The 17,817-nt window shown below is 47.8% G+C and overlaps 1 pseudogene; it reads right to left on the bottom strand.

The window, feature by feature from the left end:
- Positions 1–7,365: 7,365 nt before the first annotated feature.
- LOC118732207 lies at positions 7,366–7,923 on the bottom strand (annotated as a pseudogene).
- Between the last annotated feature and the right edge of the window lie 9,894 nt (positions 7,924–17,817).

The raw sequence follows: 17,817 nt of genomic DNA on the forward strand, positions 1-17,817 counted from the left end.
AGCCCTCTGCACACGCAGCCTGCTAAATGGTCCTTATGTTATGGAGTCACGGACAGTTTGCATATTCCTCCATTATTATATACCGTGTTTCCCCGAAAATAAGACATCCTCCGAAAATAAGACCTACTTACAGATTTCCTTCTGAGTGAAATATAAGGCCTCCCCCTAAAAATAAGGCCCCCCCCTAGGCTAAACATGAGAGATTTGGTCCACTGATTCTGAAAGAAATGGAGTCACAAGAAATTCACCAGGAAATTCAGGAATTGGATTGTTATGATAATGTTCCAGAAGATGATGACATGATTGTCATTGAATAAATGAGTAAATTCTTGATACTGTAGGATTCACAGTTTGTCTGGTTTGTGTTGACAACTACCGTACTACCGTACCGTATACAGGTAATAAATTTCCTTTATTTTCATTTAACAATAAATGTGTACCCTATTCTTCTTCATGGAAAAATAAGACATCCCCTGAAAATAAGACCTAGCGCATCTTTGGGAGCAAAAATTAATATAAGACACTGTCTTATTTTCGGGGAAACAGGGTAGGATGGGTGGGCAAAAGTAGGTTATAGTTGTGACTATGGGAAACAGAGTTTATTCTTGTATTATTATTTATAGATTATTGTATTATTTTCTATATAAGCAACTGTAAACCTACTTTTGCCCCGCCCTGCATTCTCTAGTTTTCCAGTAGCTTTTTTTCTCACGTAACTTCTTGTTATCTGACCCATCCTGGTAGCTTCTGACTCCTACTTACGACATCAGGCAGTGATCTTATTTTGGTTCCCCTATCTTTGCCCGTCTCCTCTCATCTTTTATTTGTATTCTTTCTACTTTGTCAAAACGTAATATATACACGCTTTCTCTACATCCTCCCTCATTTTACCCTTAGCATTGCGGTGAACTATGTTATGTGTTCACCGTTGGTTATTTTGCTGGCGTTCCTCTGTTCACACTCAGTGGGATGGAGTTCATTTCCTGGTATTCTTCAGAACGAGCACGTGTACCGTACGCCATGGTTTGGACAGCTCAGAGGGATATATGATTCTTGACTAGCACTCTCTTTCCTTGAGTTTCATGAAAAATGTGGCTTCACTTTTGCTTTGTGGCTCAGGGGAAGCCTGGTGCCACCCCTGATTTTCTTACCTGAAAGGAACTGGGGCTTTTTGCCAGGAGCCTGAGGATTCTTTGTCTTCAAATCTAACAGTTTTACTGGGATATGTCTTGAAGATAATTGTCTTGTATCAATGTTCAAAGTTACACACGCCTGTTCTATATGTAGATTACGTTTTTCTTTAATTTTTGGAGAGTTCTCTTGGATTAGAAATTTAAGTATTCATTCTATTCCAGTATTTTGTTTGCTTCTTCAGGGACCACAGCTATTCCTGCTGGACCTTTCTTGTCTGCCTTCCATTGGAGCCACTTTCTCTTCGACCCTTTTAACTTTTTTATCTCATTTTAACGAGATTCCTGTGTTTGCCTTTCTTCGGCATCTCTTATTAAATTTTCATTGAAATCTCTTCTCCACTAGAACTTGAAATTTATTTAATTTCTGAGATAACTGTGTGTTTTTGTCAACATCTTTGAGTTCAACCAATTCATGTTGCATTTCTTCCTGTTTTGCACCCATTGCTATTCTTAGATTTTTATATTTATAATTCTAGGGTGTTAAAATGTAGCGCCATAGATTTGCTTTAGGATACTGAATTCAGTTAGGAGGTTTGTTAAGTTTTCTTCTGTCTTGTGAATGATATTTTGGGGGCGGGGGATAGAAGAATTTTTATCAGCTCAAATGTAATATTTAACATTTTGTTTTCTTTTTACAATTATTTTATAGAATGAAAGTTTTATTTTTATTTTTTAGGTATTTTGTGGGCAGGGTGCCTGGATAAAGAGTGCCTCCTTATGCCAATTTATTGACGTGCAACTTCCTTTAATGAATGATGTTGTTGACAGCTGTGGTGGTGGGAGTGGATTGATTGGTGTAATGTTGGGCTGATAAATATTTAACAGCCAGGTCTCCAGGAAATACAGGCAGCCTGGTTCGTAACATCTGCCAGTTCCTGTGGTGTGTGTGCTCTCTCCATGGTGGTTATCAAACTGCCCCGGGACTCAGGGGCACAGAGGCGGGAGGAGATGCTGTCAGGCCTCGTGAGCCGCGTGTCACTGGAGTGCCCTGTTCCTCTTGTGATTCGCATGAGCTTTCCTTTCCCCTCCTTTTCCTTCTTGTCCATGACAACCTGTTCCGAGGCACAGTCCCTCCCCTGGTTGGTCTTTCCACGGAGACAGCAGTGCTTCTTCGGGGCTGCCCCCGCAGTACTGCCCCCTCGGCCCCTCCTCTCTAGTTGACGTTTTAAACCGCTGAGTCCCAAGCCCATGTTCAGCGTTTTGACACTGCGGACTCTTCCGTGCTGGTTTTGTTTATGCTTCATCTGTATGTTTCGCTTCGCTTCCTTATTGTTTAGGGTCACTTAAGTCTCCCTCTCTCTACTCCCAGCATCCACAGGCTTACAGTGTGGAGAGATTCTCCTGGAATTTGATGTTTATTTCACTATCTACAGGAGTTGAAAGGGTGTGGGATTCTCTGTAGATTAATAATGCCAAAGGCACGGCTCATGCGTAGTTTCATTTGCACTCGTTGGTGATTTTATGGTTGGGAAATCGATGAATAAGCATGTAGAGACATTTGGATTCAAGCAGCCGTCATTACCTCCTGCACAGGAAGACCCTCCTGGCTTGGCTTGATGATCAAATGCATTGATTGTCTCAATGTCATGTGGATAAAAGATGTAAGCTGCTCAGTGTACCTCACTTCCGGTGATTCTTCATCCCCTAGGCTAGCTAGGACTGTGTGCTCCAGGAACTGAAGTCTGGTTTTAATATCCAATGAGAATGATTGCTAGGGTGAGTGACAGATGTCATCCTGACAGGGCTGGGCCTGTGAGGTTGGTGATTTGGTCCAACCACAACCTCAGGTATTCTCATCCAGCTGTTTGTGCCCGCCTGACCTCAATGTATACAAATTAGGCAGAAATGCTTGGCCATTGGTTATAATGGTAGAGGGAGAGGAGGAAAATATGTCAGAATAATGGCAATTTGAAAACATTTTCAATTTTGGTATACAGTAAGGTGGCCGGAATCGAACCTGGAACCCTTCAGTCTGCAGGCTGATGCTCTATCCACTGAGCCAAACCAGCTAGGGCAAGATTATAACATTTTTAAAGATCTTAGTCCAAGATTGCCTTCTGATAACAGGAGGGAAAATAGACTTCAAACTAACTGGACCTAGAGTAGTTTGGTTTGGTGACATAACAGTACAGATGGAAATTCTGAAACTGAAAGAGGGTAACACAAAGCAGATGTTCATCCAAGGGATGTTTAAATGCATGTCTATGTGGAAATACATCCTTGGGCTTCTCAGCGATGTGATTTTCTTTGCAGAGATTCTCTTGCACAACGTGAGAGAGGCCACCCTTGGTAAGCGCCTGCTTTGAAGTAATCCATCATGTTTGGCTCCTCAGATCTTGTAATTTTTCTTTGTATCTCATGATACATTTACCAACATATCCCCTTAATTACACATGCCACTGCAGACCCTCATTATGCGGCTCCAGCATCCTTCGCTGACTGGGCGAGGGAGACCCCGTTTGATTTCCTGGCTTCATTGAAGTGGAGAATGCTTCGCTATCCTCCTCTTAAATACACAGCTACAAAGTGGCCTTGCCTGGGTCGTATAAAAAAGTTTATAGAGAAGCAAGATGATTAAAGCTGGAAGGGCTCCACTGGCTTTCGAGATTTCAGATGATTTTTTTTTAACTTCTTTATATTTTCCTCTTTTTTTAGTGCATGTGTATTATTTGTTTCAAAACCACATACATGATCAACATTTATTTTAAACACACTCAAAACTGAAAAGAAATATACCCAAATTATACAGTTATGGCAGTTGAAATAATTTTTCTATTCTTTATACTTTTAGTATTCTCTAAATCTTATTTTTAAAATAAGGACAATTATACACAAAAACTAGCCCAGAACTAACAAAGAATTATTCTTTTTATAGAAGTCAATAAGCATTATAAAGCAGCCTTAAAATTCTGATCTCTTAGCTTCTAGATTTCCATTGGTTTCATATTCTACTTCAGATAATTCTTCTTGTTAGATGTAAAGATGTAAAGATTTCCAGCCTTCTCAACTATTTTAATATTTCAACACACCTGACTCTACATCTCTGAAAAGCAAGCCCATTTCTTCTTCCCTCTAAAACACTCATACATGCATGCACACACACAGGCGTGTCATAGTGGTGATCTCTGGGTAGCATAAACATGATTTTGGTTTGTTTTTATTTGTTTTTGCTTACCTATGCTTTCTCATTTTCTTCAGTGTGGCATCTATAATAATGAACAAGTGTTTTTTTTTCCTAAACAATAAACTGATCATGAAAATAACTGGCTCTCAGAAAAATACATAAAACATTGCTCCCTACTCTTAACCAGCACTTGGTATTATCAGAAGAAGTTTCCATTGCTGAAAATCTGTTGTCCAGAGTGGTGTTAATTTGCATTTTCTGATTATTAATGAGATAGTCATTGGTGTATTTGTCTAACTGTGCACAAAATCTACACTGTCCTAAATACTACATTAAAAAAAAAAAAAAAAAAAAAAAGAAATCTGTCTTAGCTAGTTTGTCTCCGTGGATAGAGCATCAGCCTGCAGACAGAAGGGTTCCAGGTTCAATTCCAGTCAAGAGCACATGCCTGGACTGCAGGGTCAATCCTCAGTAGGGGGCATGCAGAACCAATCAATGGTTCTCTCTCATCATTGATGTTTCCTTTAAAAAATTTTTATTAATTTCAGAGAGGGAGAAAGAGGGAACGAGATATAGAAACATCATTGATGAGAGAGAATCCTTGATTAGCTGCCTCCTGCATGCCCCATGTTGGGGATTGAGCCCACAATCCTGGCATGTGCCCTGACCGGGAATCAAACTGTGACCTCCTGGTTCATAGGTCAGCACTCAACCCCTGAGCCATGCCAGCTGGGCTCATCATTGATGTTTCTATCTCTCTCTCCTTCTTCCTTCCTCTCTGAAATCAGTAAAAAATATCTACACTAATAAAAGAGAAAGATGCAAATTGACCGTACCTCTGTGATGCCCACCAGCCAATCAGGAGTGAGTATGTAAAGTTAATCCAACAAAGGTGGTGGGTTATTTGCATATGCTGGTGCCAAGTAGCCTGGGTCCCAGGAACATCCTTGGGACCCAGGCCACTCCAAGCCTGTAGGCCCGCACATAGGCCCTGAGTGGCCAGTGTCCCAGAACACCCCTGGCCAGGAGTGGCCTATGGGCACTTGTGTCAAGTGACCCAGGTCCTGAGATGAGCAGCTGGGGGCACCAAACAGTCTGGGTCCTGGGACAAGTGGCTGGGGGCACCAAGCACAAGAGGCTGCGAAACGGGGTTGGAACTTGTGTATGTGCTTGTGCCAAGAGGGCCGCCAGGCTTGGGGGGGTGCTCCTGGTGGCCACCGCACATTATGTCCACGAGATCCATGTCCCCCAGCCCATTGACACAGCCGCTGGGCTTGGGGGCGTGCCCCTGGCAGCTGGGGACATGACTCTAGCCCAGTGTACACAACGCGGGGGATCCTCTGCACATGGGCTGCAGAGGAAACATCTTTTCTTTAAAAATATATTTTTAATTGATTTTTTTACAGAGAAGAGGGGAGAGGGGATAGACTGTCAGAAACATCGATGAGAGAAAAACATCGATCAGCTGCCTCCCACACACTTCCCACTGGGGATGTGCCCCTAACCAAGATACATGCCCTCAACAGGAATCAAACCAGGGACCTTTCAGTCTGCAGGTGCATGCTCTATCCACTGAGCCAAACCAGTTCAAGCATAAACACCTTTTCTGACACTCATTGGCTAAGTTCCCTGAATGCTGCCACTTGCAATGTTCTTGGTAACTTGGGTAATAAAAATCCAAGAAGGTGATCTAGGGTTTTTCTACCACACTCTTGGAGAAAAAAATGAAGGTCCGCTGCTGGAGGGGCTAAGAATTGTCATATCCTGCCCTAGCCGGTTTGACTCAGTGGATAATGCCTTGGCCTGCCAACTTCAGTGTCCAGGTTTGATTCTGATCAAGGGCATGTAACTAGGTTACAGGCTCCTCCCTGGCCAGGGCTCATGTCAGGGTTCATGCAGGAGGCAACCAATCAAAATGTTCCTCTCACACTGAAGTTTCTGTCTGCCTCTCCCTCTCTCTTCCACACTCTCTACAAATCAATGGCAACATATCCTCAGTTGAGAAAGAAAGGAGGAAGAGAGGGGTAAGGGAGGGAGGAAAGAAAGGTTGTATCTTATGAAAGACACATCTTGAAAATGCCTAAAGAAAGTTGTCATTTTTCATGGTGAAGGAACTGGAGTCCATGTTGATGAAAATACCTGGCTGCTGCTGTGGCTGGCAGTGGCTGCAGCAGCAGGGTGATGGGGCTGGCACCTTCTCCTGATCAGCATCTGTAATAATGTTTCTATTTTTATAAAATTTCTGATTTGGGTTAAAAAATTCTCTCTCTCTCTCTCTCTCTCATGAGTCATGCCAGAGATTTCTCAATTACTAATCTTTTTAAATTACTGGTCTTTATTTTATACTAGAGGCCTAATACACAACATTCATGCAAGAGCAGGCCTTCCTTCTCCTGGCTCTGGCACTGGCTTCCCTCCAGCCACTGACAGGCACCCGGGGCCTGGGCTTCACTCACAGCCCCAGCTTCATCCAGAAGGTCGTCCGGAAGGTCGTCTGGTCTAATTAGCTTTTATTATTATAGATGTTTGCTTTATATTTCATTAACTTCTGCTCCCATATTTATTACTTTGTCTTAATCTTCTTTATGTTTATTTTGCTGATTTTTCTCATTTTTGAGATGTATACTTTAGTTATTGATGTTTAGACTTCTATTTTGTTTACTGTTTTCTTCTATTTTGGTTCAGTTTAAATATTTTCTCATTTCCATTACTATTTCTTATTTGACCCATACTACAATATATTTAGAAGTGCCTCTCATAACTTCTCACCAAGTTGAAATGTTTTCTTTTAATGATTGATTTAACTTTTAATAATTGATTTCTAACATAATTTAATTGTGGTCAGAGAATATTATTCTGTAAAATTTGTTGGAACTTGTTTTTATAGCCCACTAGATTATTAATTTTTGTGTGTCTGCTTGAAAACACCATGTACTATGTAAGTGCTGAAGACGGGTCCTATACATAATTTAGGTTAAATTTGTTAATTATATGCAAATCTTCTATATCTTGAAGTTTTCTTTCAACTGCTGAGAGATTTATTTATTTTTTTTAAACCAAGCTCTGGTCAATTTTATTAAAGAAAAATTTCCCATGATTTACTTTTCACCAGTCTGCTCTGGCATGCTTCTAATGATATTAGAATCACCTGGGTCAATGATAGCCAGTGTGCATACCCTGTAGTACTTTCCACACACTGTGCCCATTTCAATATTATTGCCACTGTAGTGATGGACACCAGTCTTGGCCAACATGGCATAGTACTCTATTTCAGATTTCCTCAGGGCCGGGCAGTTGTGGCCAGGATGACCAGCTTCGCTTTGCCTTGCCGGATCATCTTCAGCGTCTGCTTGTACTCCAGCACGTACTTACCGCTTTTCATCACCAGCTGGAGCCTAGAGTTGATGGACTCCAGCGACTTTTTCGTCTTCTTTGAGGCCACCATCTTCCTGCCTCAAGTGCGGGACGGCCCCCAACCTAGGACACACGGAGCACAGGGAAGGGGGTTCAGGATCCCGAGGTCCGATGGCAACTGGCGGGACCCCCGTCCGCAAGGCAAAAGCGCCGGCCGCCGGAGCCCACTGACCAGATGCAGCCGCCCAGCTGAGAGATTTTAAATTTGTTCCTGTGATTATGTCTATTTCTTACTTTACTTGTCAATTTTTAATTTAAATATATATTCAGTGATTGTGTGCACAATGGAACCATTCCTGTCTTGAGTACTAAGATCTCTAGACCAGTAGAGCCCAGAATCACTGGTGTAATAAACAAAAATTTGGCAAGTGACAATAAGTGAAACTCTTGTAAGTGGATGATTAAATGTGATAATGAGAGATGCCATGCCCTTCAACTTCACTGGGTGAAACCACACCTTTGGTCACTGATTCCAGGCATATCCTACACTGCGCCCATCAACATGACAACATGCCGACCACACACAGTATTATTGACAACACAGCGGACTCCTCTTTGGCTACAGGTATGTCTAGTTTTATTGCACTTCACTTTATTGTGCTTTGCAGGTATTGCTCTTTTCGAAAATTGAAGGTAAGACCCTCCACCAGCGAAAAGTGGCTCGGGTGATGGTTAGCAGCTTATTAGCAATAAAGGAATTTTTAATTAAGGTACTACATGTAAGGTTTGAGGCACAGAAAACTGACCACCAAGACATTTTAAAGTAAAGTTTATTCCCCAGTAATGAGCGGGACTCATTACAGAAGTAGAGAAATCAGAAATGAAGGAGTGGGGAGGGGAGAGAGGACCCAGCTGGGCTGCCTCAGATGGACATGGAGGAAAAAGCAACACGTGGCTGGTCTGGGGGTCTTTTTAAGGGGAAGAACAGGAGAGGGTTGGACCCAGGGCGGAACAGGAAGGGGTGGGCTCTGGGACACTTTGGCACACGCTGATTGGTGGTTCAATGTCTTGGGGATGTCTCTGTGACAGATGCCAGTAATGTCATAATTCTGCCCACCAGTTGTGGGGAGGGAGAATCTCACACTACATGTTTTAGACATATTGCCATTATTGCACACTACATGGACCACTGTATGGAGAAAACATAACTTTTAATGCACTGGGAAACCAAAAAGTGTGTGTGAATTGCTTTCTTGTGACATTTGCTTTCTTGCGCTGGCCTGGAACTGACTCGCAGTATCTCTGGGGCATGCTGTACTTCGTCATGAAGTCAGATGCCTCTGGCTATGTGAAAAGTGAAATCCATTTCCATTTTTCTATTGCCTTCCTTCTTTATGGAGTGAGCTTCCTTGTCAAAAATTCAAAGATGCATCAACTATTCACTGCATCTATGAATGGCATTGCTGGGAGAGGCATGGTGGGTAGGGAAAGCAAATCCAAACCCCAAATAGCTATTTCCATAGGTTCACCAATTGGGATCAATGTACTATGTTTATAGTGGGGGATGTTTGTGATGGAAAGGCTGTCTGTGCTTGTGTGAGGGCAGGCGGTATATGAGAACTCTCTGTACCTTCTGCTCAATTTTGCTGTAAACCTAAAACTGCTCTAAAAAAGTACAGACTATTTTTTTAAAATAAAAATAAGTCTATTACATGCCCCGTCAATGTAACCCATCTGCCACAGGTGCCTGGCTTGTCCTCCCAGACAGGACTCCTCTGCAGGGCCTCAGGGATGGCCACTGCCGCCGGCAGGCTGCGCATTGGTGAGGGGAAGTGACACGGTTTTGTTCACTGGTAGCTCCTTTTCTGCTCCCACGGCCACTTTTTAAAGCAGCCTGTTTAGTACACAATTTGGAGGGTCTGGAAGGAGGCTCACTGCCGTCCACAGGGGCGTCCTTGGTCCACCTGCATGGCTGTAGCTGCCTCTGTGACAGAGGCCTCTGGGGGACCATGCACCTGGGACATAAACATCCTCACACCCACCACCAAGAAGGCAATTCACAGTCTGATTCCCCGAGCCTCCTGGCCATCGCTTCTCCCATCTTCTTCCTCCCAAGTCCCTGACCATTTGTCCAGATGAACCGCCACGGCTCTGAGACAACAAAGATCCTTACGTCAGACAATCCCATGCCTTCGGGAAAAGTGGACAATAACTTGTATCAATTGTCATTCAGAAAACTGGAGCTTTGTTATTTTTTAACCAATATGCTGCTGACTCATTGAGTCCACATTTCCGGAAACCCGCTGAGAAAATCATGAGGACCACTTCCACTTGCACAGGCCACCCCACCGGCTCCGGTTCTTGGGGAGGTTATCCCAGTAAGCGCTGTTCTAGAGAGCCAGCATGCGCGAAATGAGGGGGGGAGACTGACTGGGAAATGTGGCAGGGCCCTGGGCATTGCTTCGTTCAGTGCAGGTGCATTACAGCGTTGGGGAGAAGCCACAGGCACCTACTAGCTTACAGCAATTAGCCACGGCCACACTGGCTTCCCTCCACTAGCATGTGGCTTCGTTTATCGCCGAACAGCCTATTAAGGACGTGAAGTGAGGACTCGCTGTGATGTAAGAATCTCTCCCTGAGCCGAATGACACCGGTTTCTACACGGAAAAGGCTCTGCACTGCGGATAAGAATGAATCCGTACCAAGGCAAACCATTGTGCAATTCAGAACACAAGGAACTAAAACAGAAAATATTTTATTTTATTTTACAAGTTCACAATCTAATGCACATAAAGATGCCTCTAGACTTCTCAACAACAACATTGGCAACTAAATGATGGAGCGATGCCTCAGAGACAGCCGAGAGAAAATTATCTCCCATCTAGATGCTACCAAATCAAAATGAGAGCCAAGCAAAGCTCAGACATTCTGGATTTGATTGCATCTTCTACACGTTTTATCAAGAGGAAGACGCAGACACAGGAAATTCAACACAGAGGCCTGAATGCAGAATCCAGGACGCCGGGAGGGGTCAGCCAAGGCGGCCAGTCCCCACGGAGTCAGTGCAGCTCCCGGGCCTGCATGGAGAGCGCTCTCATCACCAGCCTTCCCACTGCACCCCCCCCTGCCACTGCCCCGCCCCCCCTGCCACTCCCCTGCCTCCCCCTGCCACTGCACCACCCCCCCTGCCACTGCCCCGCCCCCCCTGCCACTCTCCTGCCTCCCCCTGCCACTGCACCACCCCCCCTGCCACTGCACCGCCCCCCTGCCATTCCCCTGCCTCCCCCTGCCACTGCACCGCCTCCCCCTGCCACTGCACTGCCTCCCCCTGCCACTGCACCATCCAACTCTGCCACTGCACCACCTCCCCCTGCCACTGCACCATCCCCCTTTGCCACTGCACCACCTCCCCCTGCCACTGCACCATCCCCCTCTGCCACTGCACCACCTCCCCCTGCCACTGCACCATCCCCCTCTGCCACTGCACCGCCCCCCCGCCACTGCACCATCCTACTCTGCCACTGCACCACCTCCCCCTGCCACTGCACCATCCCCCTCTGCCACTGCACCGCCTCCCCCTGCCACTGCACCATCCCACTCTGCCACTGCACCACCTCCCCCTGCCACTGCACCATCCCACTCTGCCACTGCACCACCTCCCCCTGCCACTGCACCATCCCCCTCTGCCACTGCACCGCCTCCCCCTGCCACTGCACCACCTCCCCCTGCCACTGTACCACCTCCCTCTGCCTCTGCCACTGCACCACCTCCGCATTGTCTACAGATAACACATGCACATCACTTCAAAAGCTAAGTAACACTGGATGGCATTACTTACCTATAGCTGCTCTGTGATCAAAAGGAACAAACTACACACAACAATATGGTGAATCTCGAAAATATTATGCTGAGTGAAAGAAGCTACTCCTCCCCTGAAAACAAACAAACAAACAAACCCACTTTATATATAAAGTTTAGAATTGGCCAAACAGACCTAATCTACTGTGATTAAATCAGTCAGTGGTGGCTTTGGGAGTGTGTACTGAGAGCCTTCTGGGGACACAACATTCTACATCTTACTTGGGAAAATAATTTGTCCAACCCCACTGAGCTATGGAATTAAGGTCTGTGCTCATCACCTGAAACTTACAAAATAATATTGAATATAAACTGTAATTGAGCCGAAGCTGGTTTGGCTCAATGGATGGAGCATTGGCTTGGGGACGGAAGGGTCCCGGGTTCGATTCCGGTCGGGGGCATGTACCTTGGTTGCGGGCACATCCCCAGTGGGGGGTGTGCAAGAGGCAGCTCGTCGATGACTCTCATCGATGTTTCTAACTCTCTCTCTCTCTCCCTTCCTCTCTGTACAAAATCAATAAAATATATATATTTTTAAAAACTGTAATTGAAAAAAATTTAAGATCTGTGCATTTTACTGAATGCAAGTGATGCCTCAATAAATTTGACATGTTGTATATGTATGGTTTGTATACTAATGTGTGTGTGTGTGTGTGTGTGTGTGTTTATACATCTGTTCTTTGCCCTACCCCTTGCCATTCTCCCGTGAGAAGACATGCACAGTAGGAACGAGGGAATGCCACCCCAGAGAAAGGCAAGGCAATTCCAAGGATGACAGCAGGCTCAGGGCGGCGGCTGGGCCCCAGGCTCTGACCAGAATGGAGGTCTGCAGGAGGAAAACCTCCAGGAAGAGAATGGAGCCGATTCCTTCGCGAGGAAGCCTGAGGACTCCCCATGGAACATGGTACTGAGAGAGCATTAAAAGGGGGGAAAGCGCCCCTTTGCCCAAACACACACTCCCTTTCCTGGGACTGTGGACTGCTGCATCCAATGCGTGACCTGGTAGGGGTGCGCAAGTCCAGCTCTCTGAGGCCTCTCCTCACCCACCCTGCTGCTCCCCTGCCCCTCCAGCCTCCCCCTCCCCACCCTGCTACTCCCCAGTCCCTCCAGCCTCTCCCTCCCCCAGCCTGCTGCTCCCTTGCCCCTCCAGCCTCTCCCTGCCCACCCTGCTACTCCCCTGCCCCTCCAGCCTCTCCTCACCCACCCTGTTGCTCTCCTGCCCCTCCAGCCTCTCCCCGCCCACCCTGCTGCCCCCTGCCCCTCCAGCAGCAGATCCTGAGACTCCCAGTAGAATCCCAGGATTCAACCCCCCTCAGATTCAGCTTCCTGGCATCCCACTAGGGAGGTCAATTTCAGACTTTGATCTCTGCCATCACGCTGAACGGAGGGATTCTGGAGTAGAAGGGTCTGGCCTGGTGTCAGCAGTCCTCTCTGCAAAAGGAAAGAAGCCTGAAGCCGGACTGGCGTCCTGAGGCTGGGGCTGGGGCTGGGGCTGGGGCTGGGGCTGGGCCTGGGCCTGGGGCTGGGGCTGGGCCTGGGCCTGGGGCTGGGCCTGGGGCTGGGGCTGGGCCTGGGGCTGGGGCTGGGGCTGGGCTCAGGCCGCCAAAGCCCGGCCTCCGCCCAGTGTGCCTCCAGCACAGGCTGCTGTCCTACTGTGGGAGCTGTGGGCCTGCCCTGGGGCGGCAGCCCCCCGTCCCAGCCCCGGGGAAGAGGCCACTGCGTTCAAGGAACCAGGAAACCCCACCGGGAGCTCAGGGCGCCTCCCTTCCCTAGGGGACCTGCCCCTCTGTGCTCAGCGGGGAGCTAGCTGGTGGAGCAGGTTCCCATCTAGCAGAAAGGCAATCCTCTGCCCTACCCCCATTACCCCCTCCCCACACACACACACAACACCCCACACACACACACAACACCCATACACACACCCTCACACACACACACCCTCACACACACACACACACACACACCCTCACACACACACACACACACTCACACACACACACACACACCCTCACACACACACACACACCCTCACACACACACACACCCTCACACACACACACCCTCACACACACACACACACACCCTCACACACACACACACACACACACACACACACCCTCACACACACACACACACACACACACACACCCTCACACACACCCTCACACACACGCCCTCACACACACCCTCACACACACACCCTCACTCACACACACACACACACACACACCCTCACACACACACACACACACACACACCCTCACACACACACCACACACACACACACACACACACACACACACACCCTCACACACACACACACACACACACACACACACCCGCCCGCAGCGGCCTCTCTTTGGCCTCAGTGGGTGTGCGGAGCCCAGTCCGGCCGCGGACCGGGCCCCTCCGGGCGCCGGGCGTCGGGGTGGGCTCCCGTGCCCTGGTCAGGCCCCCCGGAGGCCCGGTCCTCCCGCCGCCTCCACCCGCGGAGCGGGGCGCGGGGCCGGGCCGGCGGACCCCGCCACAGGCCGGCCTCCGGGAAGCCCGGGCCGCGGGGAGGGGAGGGGGGCGCTCTGTTGTGCTGGTTGTTTTTGTTTTTCTAAGGAGGGAGCCCCCCTCCTCCACACAGTGATGTTCTCAGTGCTGTCTGCCTGCGAACTCACCGTGAGCCCCAAGCCCTGCGAGTCCCGCCCCCTCTCCCCCGCCAGCCCTGCCCTCCCGCCTGGGGGGACGGACACCCCGCCTGGGGGTCGGACACCCGCCTGGGGGCCGGACACCCGCCTGGGGGTCGGACACCCCGCCTGGAGGGGCGGACACCCCGCCTGGGGGGATGGACACCCCGCCTGGGGGGCGGACACCCCGCCTGGGGGCCGGACACCCGCCTGGGGGTGGGACACCCCGCCTGGGGGGGCGGACACCCCGCCTGGGGGCCGGACACCCGCCTGGGGGTCGGACACCCCGCCTGGAGGGGCGGACACCCCGCCTGGGGGGGCGGACACCCCGCCTGGGGGGATGGACACCCCGCCTGGGGGGCGGACACCCCGCCAGCCAGCACAGCAGCCCGGAGAACGCTCTCACACGGATTCTTATTCCCTGTTCTGCTTTTTTAGCCCCGGTTTGCAAGAATCCTCTCTTCTTTAGGAATAGCCCATTTTTAATTTGATGGAAATCTGGTGGCTCAGCCTTTTCTCTTCTGATAAATTCTCCCTGCCCCCCTGGGGGTGGAGCAGGAGGAGAAGGGAGCTGGGGGGTGGGGGGAAGGATTGTGGAGGGAATGGGGCGGGGGGAAGGGGGGGGGACGCTCACGGGGTGGCCTGGGAAGCGGCCCCTCTGGGCTGAGAGGGCGCTGAGCCTCCCACTAACAGAAGCGGCGGGACGCGTGGAGATGAAGCGCGAGTGCAGGGTGGTCTGCTTAAAACTGCCCGCATGATGCAACTCGACTTGAAAAGGAAACGTTTGCAGATGAGTCACTTATTTAACAGTAATAATTAGCATGTGGGAATCTCACTGAGAACGCCCAGCAGAAGAATATTTTATTGATTCCTTAAGAGTTTCCACACTGTGGCTGGGCCTCAATCAAGGCTACACATTAAAGACTGACGTCAGCCTCGTTTGTCGGAGATGGAGCAGGTGAGATTACGTTTGAGAAGAAAGGACTTCGAAAGGGTTTCAAACCACATCAGCAGGACAATGTTCGGAAGGACAATGGCATGTTGGGATGCATTAACACAAGCATAAGCTCTCAAACAAAGGAGGTGGTTATCCCCTTGCTCCCTTTGATGGTCAGTCCATACTTGGAGTATTTTTTCAGTTCTAGGTGATGAATTCTAAAATAAACATTAACAAGCCATCCAAGATCATGGTAGATCAGGAAATCACACAAAAATCATTGTACCTAGATTCGCCAGGAGAACAGGGTCTCAGGTTACATAGAATTGGAAAGGTTACTGAACCTCACCTCTGTATTCTCATCCATGAAAACGAGATAATAATAATAACCTCCACATCATGAGGTTATTCTGTGGGTTAAAAAAAATCATTCATGCATACCTGTGGCACGATGCCCAGCCCACAGCATGTACACCAAAAGGTTGCAGGTTCGATCCTCAGTCAGGACACATACAGAAGACAACCAATTGATTTTCTCTCTGACTTCAAGGGTTTCTCTCTCATTCTCTCTTTCTCTCTCTCTCTTTTCCTCTTCCTCCCCTCCCCTCTCTCTAAAATTAATAAGCGTATCCCCAAGTGATGATTAAAAAATAAATCTTCTGCACAGCAAGAAAACCATCAGTGGGATAGAAAGGCAACTGACTGAATCCGAGGTCATATTTGTAAACTATATATCTGATAAGAGATTTCTTTCCAAAAAATATACTGCACCCCTCCAACTCAACAGAAAGAGAACACTAACCACTTGGTTTTAAAATGGGCAAAGACCTGGCAGATATGGCTCAATGGTTGAGCATCAATCTATGAACCTGGAGGTCAAGGTTTAATTCCCAATCAGGGCACAAGCCAGGGTTGTGGACTCGATCCCCTGTGTGGGGCACGCAGGAGGCAGCCAGTCAGTGAATCTCTTTCATCACTGACGTTTCTATCTCTCTCTCCCTCTCCCTTCCTCTCTGAAATCAATAAAATTTTATTTAAATAAATAAAAATGGGCAAAGGACTTGAATAGACACTTCTCCAAAGATGATATAAAATGCCTAACAGGTGCAAAGAAAGGTCCTCACCATTGCTCATCAGGGAAATGCAAACTGAAGCCACATGAGATGTCACCTCACATCTATTAGGGTGGCTTTTATCAAAAAACAAGTCAGGTATTGACGAGGATGAGGAGAAATAGGAACCCTATGGATGGGATTGCAAAATGGAGCACAGATATGGAAAGTAGTATGGACTTTCCTTAAAAAATTAAAAATAAGAACTGCCTTATGAACCAGCAATCCCACTTCTGGTTATTTGTCCAAAAGAACTGAAAGCAGGAGCACCAGGAGATCTGACACTGCCATGTTCACTGGAGCCCTATCTGCAAACAGCCTCACTGTCCCCAGGCGGGTGAAGGGGTGAAGACAACTGGCTTACGCACACATGGAACACTGCCCTGCCATAACAGGGAGGGAAATCCTGCAGCAGGGGACACCAGGGATGTAGCTGGGACACGATGCTAAGGGAACTCAGGCCGGTACAGAAGGACAAACACCGTGAACCTTCCTGTGCAGAGACCTAAAATGGTCAAGCTCACGGGAGCAGAGGATAGAGCTGTGCGTGGGGAACGGGCATCTGCTGCTCACAGGTCTACAGTGTCAGCTGTGCAAGAGGAGTGAGTTCTGGGCTTCTCTGCCCATCACTGCCCACAGCGGAAAATACCGCATCCTACACCTCAAACTCTGCACAAGGGAAGATGTACTTACCTCTTACGTTAACTGTCCTTACAACAATCAGTCGATCAATAAACAAACACATAGTGAGACCTCACCATCCCGGAAAGAAAGGCTTCTTATGTAAGTGAAGTGTGTGCCCACATGCATGTCTGTGTGTGTACATGTGTGCACATGTGCACACACGAGAGAGTTAGAGGGAGAGATGGTCTGTGTATCAGTTCAAATACACACATCCTTTCAGGCTGGGCAAGGTCAGACCAATACTCTGCTTTAGAATCAAATCTCACGATGCCAGGAACAAAAAGAAAGGGATTCAAAGTTAATCAGCCACTAAAAAAGTATCGTGTGTGTGTGTGTGTGTGTGTGTGTGTGTGTGTGTGAGAGAGAGAGAGAGAGAGAGAGAGAGAGAAAGAGAGAGAGAGAGAGAGAGAGAGAGGAATTTCACCTCACAGTTAACACTGGTTCTCTCTACATAATAGGTTAAAGGCTATTTTTTCTCTGTTTTTCTGTACACTATATTCTCTATTTAAAAAAAAAAAAAGTTTGAGGAACTTGTATTAGTAAATAGTAAAGAAGTAGTAAGAGCTTTACAACAGCCTGGGGCCGTTGTAACTGGTTCATAGCAATAGCTCTCTCCCCGTTCCTTACTATCAGCCCTGACTTATGTGGGGCAGAGCAGCGCCCTGAAAACACGCACTTCCCTTTGCCTCGGGGTGGCCACATGGATAAGATTGAGCAAAGTCACCAAGTGAGGCTTTAACCTGATTCCTGTTATGATTTCCTTCTATCGAGTGCTTGCAGCAGTAGGAGACGTCTGTACAAAGCATGAATTCAAGCGTTTTTCCCACCTAAGGGAACTTGAATCCGGACCTGGAGATCATGAAAGCCAGGTGGGCAAACA

The sequence above is a fragment of the Pipistrellus kuhlii genome, unplaced genomic scaffold (genome assembly GCF_014108245.1).
Source record: "Pipistrellus kuhlii isolate mPipKuh1 unplaced genomic scaffold, mPipKuh1.p scaffold_m20_p_36, whole genome shotgun sequence".
Taxonomy (NCBI): domain Eukaryota; kingdom Metazoa; phylum Chordata; class Mammalia; order Chiroptera; family Vespertilionidae; genus Pipistrellus; species Pipistrellus kuhlii.